Source organism: Glycine max, chromosome 7 (genome assembly GCF_000004515.6).
Source record: "Glycine max cultivar Williams 82 chromosome 7, Glycine_max_v4.0, whole genome shotgun sequence".
NCBI lineage: Eukaryota > Viridiplantae > Streptophyta > Magnoliopsida > Fabales > Fabaceae > Glycine > Glycine max.
In genome coordinates, this window is record NC_038243.2 from 15,728,895 (window position 1) to 15,742,580 (window position 13,686).

A 13,686-nucleotide genomic window follows, 5' to 3' on the forward strand; every position below is an offset into this window, starting at 1 on the left:
TCTTATTATTTAAAGGTTCAATTAAATTTTGTAATTTTTAAATATAGTTCAATTAGGTCTATTATTTTTATAAGGTTCAACTAGATTCTTTATTTTTCTTAAATGAATTCAATTTAGTTTTATTTAAAATTAAATTTATATTATTTCTTTTAAAATAATTTGGATGCAAGAAAAACTGGGACTATATTGAATCCAATTTTAAACAACTAAAGTATCTATTTGAATCTTTTAAAAATAAAGGATCTAACTGGAAAAAAAAATAGAAGATCAAATTGAACTTTTAAATAATAACAAAACTAAATTGAACATAAAAATAAAGGATAAAAAGGTAATTAAACTTGTCTTATATTTTCTTATTTTTATAAATTACATTTATTGTTATTATTTTTATTTTATACTTGTATTTCCTATTCTTTAATACTTAAGCAATGGGGTAGAAATGGATTTGAATGAGCTAGGCTTAAGTCTCACCTTGGTTAAAATTATTTAGCTTAAGTCTAACCTACTTACTTGTCAAAGACCCGTCTTAGCCTACATAAAAGATTAACTTAGCCTACAAGCATATTTAAAAGTCTACTTTGTGATAATTCAACACCAAAGTAGAGATCAAAATATGTATGTTAGACGTTATGAGAATCAAATTTATCTTGTTTATACAATATAAACATATTCTTAAGGCTTAATATAACATTCATGATAACTTATTTTAAAATAAATTTTATAATAAGACTTTTAAATAAGACATAATTAAACTTATCTTTCAATAAAGTTGATTATATTTTTAACTTGGCGTTTTATGTAGATCAACATGTTTAATATTTAAAAAGACAAAATAAAAGTAAGATTTAATGTAATATAACAAATTTAATATAATAATAACAACAACAATGACAAAAATAATGAATATTTATTTATGTTTCTTAAATAGGTTAGTGTTAATCGTATTTTATGACTAACTTTTGTATAAAAAAGTTTTGCAAAAATGTATATATTTTTTTCAATTTATGGTTCTTTTTGTAGGATTGTAAATATTTCTTGTTTAGTTTTTATCTTTGCTCAGTAGAGGCTTTCCGCATGTAATTAGTGTAAATTTCACTTCAATTTCAAGCAAAAAGGAAAAAATTTGGAAGGTGTTGAAGCTGCTGTCTCGCTAAGCCTCGACCATGTGCTTAGCGAGTATCATCTGCTAAGCAAGACATCAGCTTGCTTAGCGAGTAAAAGGAATCTTGAAGAGAATCTGTCATGCCAGCACGCCCTCAGTGTGTCATCAGCTCGCCAAACGAGAAGTTTGTCTCTTCTGGCGCTAAGCGCGAATATGACACTAAGCCAAAATTCATTTATTCGCGCTAAGCGCGAAAATGGCACTAAGCGCGCCTTTGAGGATAGAAAGCCCTTTTTAAGCCTGAAGTGAAGAGAAAGAAAAGGAGGTCTGAATAGACTAAGAGTTTGGTAGAAGAACAAAGGCGAAAAGCAAAGCAAGGAAGCAAAAACCTTAGCTTTTAGGAGGATTTTAGGTTTAGAAGTGATTTCTAGGATCCTAGAGGTGGAGGAGACATCCTCACTATCTTGTAATATGGTATTTTCTCTGAAACCCTCCTCCTGTTTGTGAAAGGTGCTCCCTTGTAATGGAGGGCTAAAATCCTTTGTTGGAAAATTCTACTGAGTACTTGATGTAAATACTTATCCTATCTATTTGAAGTTGTTTTTATGTGTTCATTGTTTCTATTTGTGCTTAATTATTGCATGTTTGTGGCTTGATCACCCATTTGTATGTGTTGTTAGGAGTTTTAGCATTGGAAAATGTATTGCATCCTTAGAACTAGATAAAGCAGAGCTAGGTTATCGTATTGCTGGACACCAAGTGTGGTAATTTAGTTTTTATTATGCTATAATCCTAATGTTGTTCGGTTAAGCTAAGTTCGACGAGACATCCGAGAACGAGGTTTAATTAGAATTAATCCAAACTCACGAGACATTGATGTTTGGTAGTTTAGCTTTTAGCATAGAACACAAAAATAACCTTAAATAGAGAAATATCTTTAATTGCATCAAGTATTTCAGTAGAAGGACCCAACGCTTTTACATATCTGATTTCACATCCAGTTCCTCGCATTTACTGTTTTTAATTAGAATAGAACCCACCATTGTTTTTAATTCATGATAATCAATTCTTTATACAAATGCCTGCTTACTGAATGATGCTTTGCCAAATGGAACAAGTTCCCTGAGTTCGATACTTGGTTCTTACTATTTTATTATTACTTGCACGACTCGGTACACTTGCCGATAAGATTTCGTAGCCATACTAGAGCTTGAACAGTTAGCATGTTAGGCCTAAAAGATTTTTTAAATAGCCTATGGTGTGTATTTTTTTTAACTAAATAGGCTTTAATAAAAGTCTTTGTCAAGTTTATTTTCTAAAAAAGTCTGGACTGGTATGAGCTTGATGTAGAATGATAATTGCTATGCATACCTAATTTGTGTATTTAAATCACATAGCAATTATTTAATTCTACTCTCTTTTATTGCTTATTTTGTGTCAAAACATTAGGAATTTAGCTTCTTCTGAGTTTTTATCCAGTAGATGCTAAAGTTTGTAAATTTATAGTGTTTTTGGTTGTATACCTTTTGTAGAGATATAGTAGGAGGCATGGAAGAGGATTGAAAAACTAAAGTATCGCACTCAACGTGTCAGAACCGTTCAGCCCAAGAAGTTCACTTAGCGTAAGAAGCCACATTGAAAGTCAGTTGTCACGCGTGGTCACTTAAGCCAGTTGGACATGTTTACGCAACGCTCAATGCGCCCATCTCACTTAACGCACAATCAATGTCAAAAAACATCAGTGTGCTACATTTTAAGGAAAAAAGGGAGGGAACTTAGGTATTCTATTGATCAATAGAGAGTGAGAGCTAGGGCACGATCGATTGGAGGAAACCACTCATTTAGAGCACTTCATCTCCATTTTCTTCCATTCTTTTCATTCCTTTTGCCCATTTTTGTATTTGTAAGTCTTTCATGATAATGAGAGACTAATGTAACATCCCAATATTTCGTAAATAAATTTTAAAAACTTTTTAGTAAAAAATAAATAAATAAATAAATATAGAGCAAATAATAGACTGAGTACCCTAGGTATAAATAGTTATGTTAAGTCAGCTGCTTCCTTTTTGGCCTCATTTTCGTTTTTCCCCTTCTCCTCTCAAAACCCTTTCTTTTTCTTGCAGCCCACCAAACCTGTCTCAGAAAAACAACGATCTCGAACCCGTTCACCGTTGGATCGTCGTGAAATTTGAGTATCATGTTTACAACCCAATTTCGAACATTCTCACCGTTGGGAATTTCAAAATCATATCTGAGCTTAGAGGAAAACCCTTCGCATTGTAGCATTTTAATTTCCCGTAGAAACCCAAAACTGTCTCGGTAAAACTACGATCTCGGTTTCTTTAGCCGTTGGATTTTCATGAAATTTGGATATGTTATTCGAAATTCAATTCCGCACGCTTTCACCGTTGGGATTTGTGAGATAATATTCGTTGAGGGAGAAAAAAGAATCGCATGAAGACAGTCCAAGTGGAGGTTTCAATCTCTTCTCCGTCTCTCTGACGTTTGGGAATTCTATCGGAGCAGTCAGATGAATGATTGAAAGAATTTCAGGGAACCGCTAGAGATGTTGCTATCGCTGGCTGAAGACACGTGAGTCCTCTCAGAGGTAAGGGATGAATTATTCACAGTTGGGGATTAGTGAGAACATGTGTAGGGATCCTTAGAGGATTAATTTGGGGTTTTATTTTAGGATATTTGTTAAATTGCAATTTTTTCTTTATGATTATAAATAAAATATTGATGTCCTAATGAAAATTGCTTGATAAATTGTGCTCTTGATATTTGTATATTTTGACCTACGATTTTGATATAATTGTGTAATATCATTCAATGGGTTTTAGTCCTAATGTTGTGATAGTCTTTTATATAAATTGTTATATTGAGGATATGAAATGATGATTCAAATTGTGAGTATGTGATGAATCGTAGAAGAACATGTTGCTTTGAGATTATAATATTGTTATTGAGATTGAGTATAAGTGTAAAGTTCAACATGTGTTAATTTATGAGATACGTGTACACATGTGATGGTGAATTGTGATACTATGAGATGTGAAATTGTGAATGGGTTATAGTTGTGGATAAGTGTGTAGTTAACACTTGATGTGAAATTACTCGTGTTGTAAGCTATGAATTGTACAATAACCCGACCAGCGTTATCTTGAGAAAAGCGTTGATGCGCAGTGTTAAAGAGAAAATGTAGGTTTCCTATTTAGGAACCAGTGTTAAATCGTAGCGCAATTGTGTTGAACGTGTTTAAAATACGAGTGTAAGGTCGTGGGTATTGTATAATTCATGAGCAGTGTCTGCATGTAAAAAAAAATTATTTTAGGGGTTGGACTTGAATCAGGAAGGAGAGGCCCTGACGGACTCTTCGGAGTGTAGGCCTTGGGGGTCACCGGGTTTGAGTGCTCCTTTAAGCCTATGCTGATCCCATAAGGTTGGAGCATTCTCGCAAAACATCGTGACCCTGACTGGTCTCCCTATGATCTTACTTAGTGAGAGTGACCTGACAAACCCATTGTGTGGTGTGTCTTGTTATGTACTCCTAAGCGCCCCAGGGTGGTTTTCACTGACATGGTACCACATTGCATATAGGATTGAGTCTTAGCATAACTATTGCATATGCTTGCTAATTGATGTGTTATTATATCTTGATCGAAGTGTGGGATTCTTGTGTAATGTGATTGATAATTGAAAAGTGAATTTTGAATGATGAAGTGGTGAAGTTACGTGAGCTATGTTTAAGCAAGTGGTATCTCATTTATATAATATGTATATTTAATTGTCTTGTTACTCTATTAGCTAGGAATGTGATAACTCACTCCCTGTGTGTTGTTGTGTTTGGATCATGTGATGATCTTGAACTTGTGTTCGGGGGAGCAGATGAATAGGTGGATGACTATGAAGAACCTCATGCTAGAGGACACGGGAACACAACGCTCTGATAGGATGTGACATTAGGATATAGGTTCTATATTAATTGTATGAAGCTTAGACGACCTTGTTGAGTCGAGAATACTTTATTATTTATTTGGACAAGTTTGAATATGATGTAGAAGAAAATGAATGTGAGCCTTTTTCCCCTTTGAAAGACTTGTTTAAAAAAAAATGTTTTAAAAATACTTTTAATTAATATTTGAATTTTTTTATTCCTTATTAGTATATATGCGAGGGGTAGAGGGTGTCACACTAAACACCCATTATTGGGAGCTCAAAAATCAAATACTCTTGATATAATGATTCTAACTCTTTATTTAATGTTATTTTGATTTTATCGTCTCTTTTATGTGTTTATCATCATGTTTATGGTTTGATCACTCATGCTCATGTGGTTTTATAGGGTTTAGGCATTGGAAAATATTTATTTCCTAAGAACTTGAAAAGAACATCTAGGTAATCCATCTCTAGGGATATAATGGTATTATTTAGCCCAAATTATGCATCTCTACTCATAATGCAATTTGTCTGACGTAGCTCTTAAGGTATTAGGAGTATAGGTAAATTAGTCTCTCTCATATGAGGAATCATGACTAGAGTAGGTTAGTGGATGTAAGTAATAATTGAAATAACATTAAATAGAGAAAAATCCTTAACGTTGCATCAAAAGTAATTCTGGTAGGCTGAGCCCTCAACATGTCCATAATTTTGCATCAATTATCACTTCACTGCTCCAAGTGTTTGTTCTTTCACCGTTGCACATACTTGCTCTGCAGTTTAATTTACGTTGAACTTACATTTAGGCGTCATCACTTGACAAATATTTAATTCAATTTATTGATTACTTAAAATTGGACGTATACAAACTCTGAGTACAGTTAAAGTCTATGTGGACTCAACACTCAGTCTTACCTTTTTAAAATACTACTTGGACGAATTGGTACACTTGCCAAGGAGTTATCATAGGACTAGCATCATGTGCAAAACCCTCCCAACTTGCCCAAGTAAAGGTAAAACACATGCTAAAGTCACAAACAACCGTAACATTAGTGGTAGTATAACCTTTTTTCGACCAATAAAACCTACTTCAAGATGAAGAGTGACGCAAACTTGTAACATCTATTGCACCAATACAATCCTTAAAATAAGGGTGATATTTGATATCTCTCTTAATCTAAGAAGGAACATTTCTAAATGATGGATCAATAGGCTTCATTATGTCCTTTGCAAGCATAAACAACTTTTAAGACACTAGGGAAGTGTCTAAATATTGTATCACCTGAATCTCAAAATCTTTTCTCACAATAAAGACAAAACATGGTTGACCCAACATGTATAAGAACAAGACAATTTGTTCATGAATTTGCACATTTTGAGTTGACTTTAAGTTATACTTGCTTTGCAATATGTCACATATTTAAAAAAGAAATTCTTCATTCTAAATATTTGATAACAATGCATTGGAAGAGCATTTAGAATGTCATGCTTACAAGTGATATAATTAGTCTCAACAATTTTAAAGTTATATTTGCAAAAATATTACAATTACAAACAAATTTAATATTGTTAACTAAATTAGCTAACTTTCGTCATGTGTCAATTAATTATAAACATGTTATAATTAGGAACAAATAGAGTAATTCAAAACTAATCATGTGAACAAAACTTGTAAATATTAATGAGTTATTTTTCTCACTGTTATGTTATTCTAGAATTGACTTTAATTGGGGTGATTTTTTTTTTAAAAATAATTAATGGAAGAGATATTTCATATAACAATAACCAAGTAACATTTTTAATTTAAACTTTGTAATAAGGATCAAAGGGAGTAAAAAGAAAAATAAGTTTCAAAATAAGTGTCATTTTAGCTTTTCAATGTAATATTAATTACATTTTTCCTTTTTTTATTTCTAATAATATTAATGATGGGAAGCAAAAACTATAAAATAATTAATTGATGATGTTAATTTTTCCAAATTGTTAGGTTAAATTAGTTTTTCAATTCAATTTGGTTCTCTAGTTTATTTTGGGTTCACCTTGGTCCTTTAATTTTTAAAATTAATTCAATTTGGTCTTTCTATCTAACTTGTAAGGGGTTTTAAATGGCCACAAAATTTGCACTTTGCAACGGTTCAAAATCATCCGTGAGGGATTTTAAACTACCACAAAATTCGCATTTTCCAAACAAAAAAAAATGAACCGTTTTTAAAAATTAGAGGACCAAATTGAACAAAAAAAAATTAAATGACTAAATTGAATTGATTTTAAAAATTAGAGAATCAAATTGAACCCAGGAAAAATTAGAGGACCAAATTGAACTCAAAAAAAATTAGAGGACCAAAATGAACCTAAATAATAAATTAAAGGTTAAAAAACTAATTTAACCAAATTGTTATTCTTTTTTTAGTTTTTTTTCTTGGTCTACATAAAAAAAACCTACAACAACATTTACTATGGAACAAAGAGAGTAATATATTTAATATTTAGTCATTAATGCGTCATTAATTAATAATATGATAGTAATGATAAAAAAATGTAATATGATGCAGTCTTAACAATTATGTAAATTTTATTACTTCTTTCATCTCATAATTATTATCGTGTAAGAAGAAAAATAAATCTCACTATAATTATTATTTAGCTTTTAATGTAATATTAATTTATTTTATTTTTATCTTTAATAATATTAATGATGGGTAGGTAAAATTATAAATAAATAAATTATGATAAAGTTAATTTTGTAAAATTATTATTTTTTTCATCTTTTTATTAATATTTTTTCTTGATATGGTAAAAAAAACTGAGTACAAAACTGTTTATGGGATAGACAGACTACTATATTTAATGTCTACTCCCTCCACATTTAAATAAAAAAAGATAAAAACAATTCATGCTAAATTATAAGAAAGTTATTTAACAACATTTAGCTTATGTTGAGTAAAACTATTTGAAAAGTTAGCTTATTAAATTAAAACTGTTCGGTAAAACTAATTATTCAAGTAGTTTAAAAGTGTAAAATGACAAAAAAATAATAACATCACAATTTATTTAAAAGATGTAACAAGAAAAATGAATAAATATATCCAAGATAAAAGTGAAAGAAAAAATAAAAAGTTAGAAATTAACATTTTAAAAAAATATTACTTTAAGTAGCGTTTTAAAAAACATTAGAAGTTACGGAAAAGTTACTAAAAGAGTTTGTTTACTAAATAGCCAAATGATTTTTTCAACCGGTAAAAAAAAGTTAGAAGTAAGGTAAAATATCTTAAACATCGCCTTAATTGCACCAATCTCAAATAAAAATAAGTTACTTTCCTGAATTGTGCTTTGTTACACTTTAATATCAAAGAGTCATTGCAATTAAAACTCCAATTAAATGAAAGCACTTTGGAGATGATATCATTAAATGTAAGTTGAGATTTGCTTATATTTAAACAAATATGAATGCTTTTTCCCCCTTTATATTTGAAACCAGAGGGGTAGTCATCAATGCATCATTTATTTAATTTAATAATAATATTATACTAACAACTAATCAAATACTTTTATCTCATAATAATCTTCATGTAAAAAGGAAAAAAAGTTTCAAATTAATTATCATTTTAACTTATTAATTTAATATTAATTATTTTTTTGATTTATATCCCTTATAATATTAATGATAAATATAAAAAATAAAAATAAATTAATGATAATAAATTAATTTTATAAAATTGATATTCTTTTTCATTTATTTATTAATTTTTCTTAATTTATATAAAATAACTTAGAAGTACACTTATAATAAGATGAAATGACTATTTAATATGATCTAACTCTTGACAATTAAGTCAACTTTAATACTCCCTTTGTTTCACATTTATTGTCGTATAAGCAACAAAATCTCAACATAATTATTATTTTAGTTTTCATTGTAATATTAATTATTTTTTTTATTTTTATTCCTAATAATAGTGGCGCTTTATTTAATGAGAAACAATAAAACATTGAAATAAATGATAATTGAACACGTGGCTAAGAAAAATGAAAACCGAATTTTAATATAATTAGTGATGATGAACAGTTAAATCCATAAATGGATTACTCTGTTCATTCTTTTTTATTTGTCTTTAAGATTTTTACGTAGAAACCACGAAATGAAATATATTTTTAGGATTCTAATAAAACAGTGGAGTTTTCTATTTTATGTCTCTTCATTTCCACTCCACAATATGTTTGTAATTTAATAAATTAATTTGACTTATTACCTGAAATACAATAGTAAAAAGGATAACACTCAGCTTCTCAGAATGCTTTTTTATTTCCAGCACTGATGCTAATAATTATTAAAAACAATACATTGCTTGCTTATAATTATATGAAGAAAACTCATGAGAAGCAACAACAAATGTACCCTCGTTTAGGTGGGCTGATGCATATCCCTTTCTTATGATAGTGGGCCTGGCAGTAGGCATTGCAGTTTGAAAAATTTTCGCAATTTCCAGGACAGATCTGACTGCTATTCACACCTGCATTTTATGGGTACTTAGATTTGTAAGAAAAAGTATTACTTAAAAAATATTGCATAAATAAATCCCAATTTTAATATCAGTTTGGCCACATACCAATTGAGAATAGAACAACAACCATGACTGCAAAGGTAAAAAAAATTAACGAAATCACTGAGACAAGTGTGCGAGCCATTCTTGTGTATGTAGCTTGTGGCACTTTGGATCCACTGCATTGTCAGGTTTATATATGTATTCATTGATGGTGCATCCAAATCTCGTTGTATATATCTATTGTTCATTTAATGAATCATATTAAGTAATGGGACATTTAATAGAAAGTAAGCTTTAAATGAACATTTAACTAGCATTGGAACTTGCACGGTTTTTTTTAGTAAAAATAAAGAGTGAGAGAGAAAAAATAATATAATAAAATGTTTAAATTCTTTTAAAACAAAAAAGGTGCAAATTATCTTACCGTTGACATGTAACATGACGCAACAGTTTTTATATAGAGAGATTAGGGAAAGGATAATGGGTTTTAAAGTGTTACTAATTAACATTTAAATTCATGCATGCATTAATTGGTTAATTTTCTATCCCATAATATTTATTGCATAAAAAGAAAGAATAAGTCTCAAATAATTATTATCATTTTAGTTTTTAATATAATATTAATTATTATTTTTTACTTATATCTTTTACTGTATTAATGATTAGCAATATAAATTATAAATGAATTAATGATGATAATTAAATTAAATTTTATAAAATTATCACTTTTATTAATTTTTAGTTTTTCTTATTTTGTGTAAAAAAAAAATAAGACGGCAAAGATTACGAGACGAAGGTGTTTATTCGTTTACTTTGAATTTTTAAAAATAAAATATCATATTTAAAAATAGATTAGAAAGAATTATAGGTATTAATATGTAATTATTGCTTTGTTTATCATTTGTAATTATATGTAGCGTGTAAGTCCTGTCAATCTGTTATGTACAAGTTTTACGGTGCTTGAAAATTTATTAATTTGTAATTATCGCTAATATCATACAAGTAGAAATTTTATGTGTCTTGCACAATAATAAAAATGTATATTTATACTGTCAATAAATTAATAGTCACTAAACAATATAAGCATAATAAATAGATTTTTTTAACATTTATTTTTACATGACTAAGAGCGATTTTAATATGACATGTAATTTACTAAAATTATTATTATTATTTAAGATATACATGTTTGATTATTTAAATTATCTTTTATAATATAAAATAGCCAAGTTTGAAACACTTTTTTCCGCCTAAAAGAAGAGGTACTTTAGGCAATTTCTTTTCAATTATTTAATTTTTTATTTAGTGAATCACATTAATTAGTGTGACATTTAATAAAAAGTGAATTTTAAATGCATGTTTATTATTAGGTAGATAAGAATGAGAGTTAATTATAATGATCATTATTTTGTAAGCAACTATATTACTACTTAATTATATGTAAATTTTTGGATTTATTTAATTGAACTTTAAATCTTACTAGAAAGAAACAACTAAATGATATGTTAGAAAGTTTCTTAAAGAACGTGTGTGTTAAAATGTGAGAGATTTAACTCAATCTCAAAAGTTAGTTTAAGGATGAGGATTGTTCTTCATTTATATATTTTAATGTGGCTTTATTTTTAGCCGATGTGAGACTTGAGTATTTTCCAACACACCCCGTCACGCACAACATTTCTTGGGTTTGATGCGTGAACAACAAATGGTGGATGGTTGTAGCGGAAGCGAGGGAGGAAAACATTCTAAGATGATATCAGAGCAGGCTTTGATCTTGGGACCTCCCTCGCTTCCGCTACGACTACCCACCATTTGTTGTTCATGCAACAAGTCCAATAAGTGTTGTGCGTGAGGGGGTGTGTTGGGAAATACTTAAGTCTTACATCGATTAAAAATAAAGTAACATTAGAATATATAAATAAAGAGCAACTCTCACCCATTGAGCTAACTTTTGGGGTTGAGTTAGACCTCTCACCTTTCAACCGTGTGAATAAGTATAAAATAAGCTAAAAAATCTCATGTTGATTTATGAAATTAGTCATTGATCTTGAAAATAGACCTGGTTGATTTTCGAAATCTCAAGAAGAACTACATACGAAAAATAAAAAATACCCTAGAGAATAATAGAAAAACAAAATAACATTATCATATCTTATCAACACAACATATAACATAATTATATATCCTATCCCATTACCTCCTATTCTAACCACCAAGTCTTAATTGTCTTTGCATTTTTTTCAATTTAATTTTCATTATTCCATAAAACAATTTTAATTGAATTTTAAATCCAAATCAATCAGTATTAATCGATTCCTTTATATCTCAATTTTAATTGTCTATTCCAAAAAACATTTATTATTATAACATACTAATGCACTCAACCAACTCTTCGATACGGTTGTTTCCATTTCCATACTTGAGTTGAGTTATCAATTATTTTGAAGCCATGGTTGATAGAATCAGACAATCAGTCCTCTATCGCATTGTCTCCTTTTCTCCCCATTAATGCAGTTGTTGCAACATGTGTTCTCTCCGTTGCAGCTCTATGCAGAGTGAAATATCTCGAACTCTCGTGCATAAATGCCTTACCAAGTTGGAATACACATGCGTCAAAACTATTTGTTTCTCAGGTATAAGATTGATTGAATGAGAAGAAGAAAAAAAAGTCGTGAGTTTAATTTTTCTGTTAATAAAATACTTAAGATTAACAATTAATATTTGTCGATAAAATAAAATACTATTTGTTTCTCTGTTAGTCTCCCTTTACGTAAAACCCTTTATTTGAATTGTGTTAATTTTTTGGATCACACAAATCTTGCGGTGTTTGGGAGTCCTAATATGATATAGGTTTTTTTATAGTAATGAAGCTGCTGAACTGCTGAAGCAAAGTTTAGAAGATTGTCCAAGCTACGAAAAGTTGTTATCGATAAAAAGAAAGTTCTGTTAGAAGTTGTTAGCAATCTTCAGTTCTTGCGAATAGATGAACTCATACTGAATGTGCAATTTCTTTATCATTCCTTTTCATCTTTCTTAACAGCATCTCGTTAGATTAGTTAGGTTAGTTAAGATTTCTGTTGTAACTACCTTCTGGGTAAAAGCCTTTCGTGTTTCTCTGTATATAAACTTCTGCCATTATTCAATAAAGCTCGAGATGCAGTTTTGATCATCTTAAACGTTACATCGCGCATTTCTTTCTGCATGGCTACGTATACCTTTGTTATGGTATCAGAGCTCTTCTAATGGAGAGCTCTGCAGCGCACTCATCTCTTCTTTCATTTTTCTCACAACCTTAATCATTCACCATGAACGAGACAACGTTCAACAACACGGAAAGCTACTTGTATCTCCATCCGAGTGAGAATCCAGCTATCGCTCTCGTTTCTCTAATCCTAGATTTGACTAACTACCATTCATGGAGTAGATCCATGATCACTACATTAAGCACCAAAAAAAAGGTGGAATTTGTAGATGGAAGTGCACCTAAACCGTTGAAAATAGACAGAATGTATGGAGCATGGCGCCGGTGCAACAACATGGTGGTCTCCTGGATCGTTCACTCAGTTGCTACCTCTATAAGGCAAAGCATACTATGGATGGACAAAGCTGAAGAAATCTGGCATGACCTGAAATTGCTATATTCGTAGGGAGATCTTTTGCGAATTTCTGATCTCCAGCAAGAAGCATCAACAATGAAACAAGGCGCACTCTCAGTCACGGAATATTTCACTCGATTGCGTGTGATTTGGGACGAAATCGAAAATTTCAGACCCGATCCAGTTTGCTCCTGCAACATTAGATGTTCTTGCTCCACTTTCACCATTATCGCGCAACGAAAGCTTGAAGATCAAGCTATGCAGTTCTTGCATGATTTGAATGTACAATACGCCAATATTCGATCTCACGTGCTTCTCATGGATCCTATACTTGCCATATCAAAAATATTTTCATATGTGGCGCAACAAGAACGACAATTGTTAGGTAACACTGCTTCGAATCTCAATCTCGAATCCAAAGATATTTCCATTAATGCTGCAAAGACCGTTTGTGACTTCTGTGGACGAATTGGCCATGTGGAAAACGTGTGCTACAAGAAGCATGGTA

At 30.2% G+C, this 13,686-nt stretch overlaps 1 long non-coding RNA gene across 1 annotated transcript; it reads right to left on the reverse strand.

The window, feature by feature from the left end:
* Nucleotides 1–9,325: 9,325 nt before the first annotated feature.
* On the reverse strand, nucleotides 9,326–9,754 carry LOC100796440 (uncharacterized). Its single transcript, XR_415142.4, has 2 exons — nucleotides 9,649–9,754; nucleotides 9,326–9,552 (listed from the first exon to the last, which is right to left on the reverse strand). It is a non-coding gene; the product is annotated as an uncharacterized lncRNA (long non-coding RNA).
* Nucleotides 9,755–13,686: the final 3,932 nt, after the last annotated feature.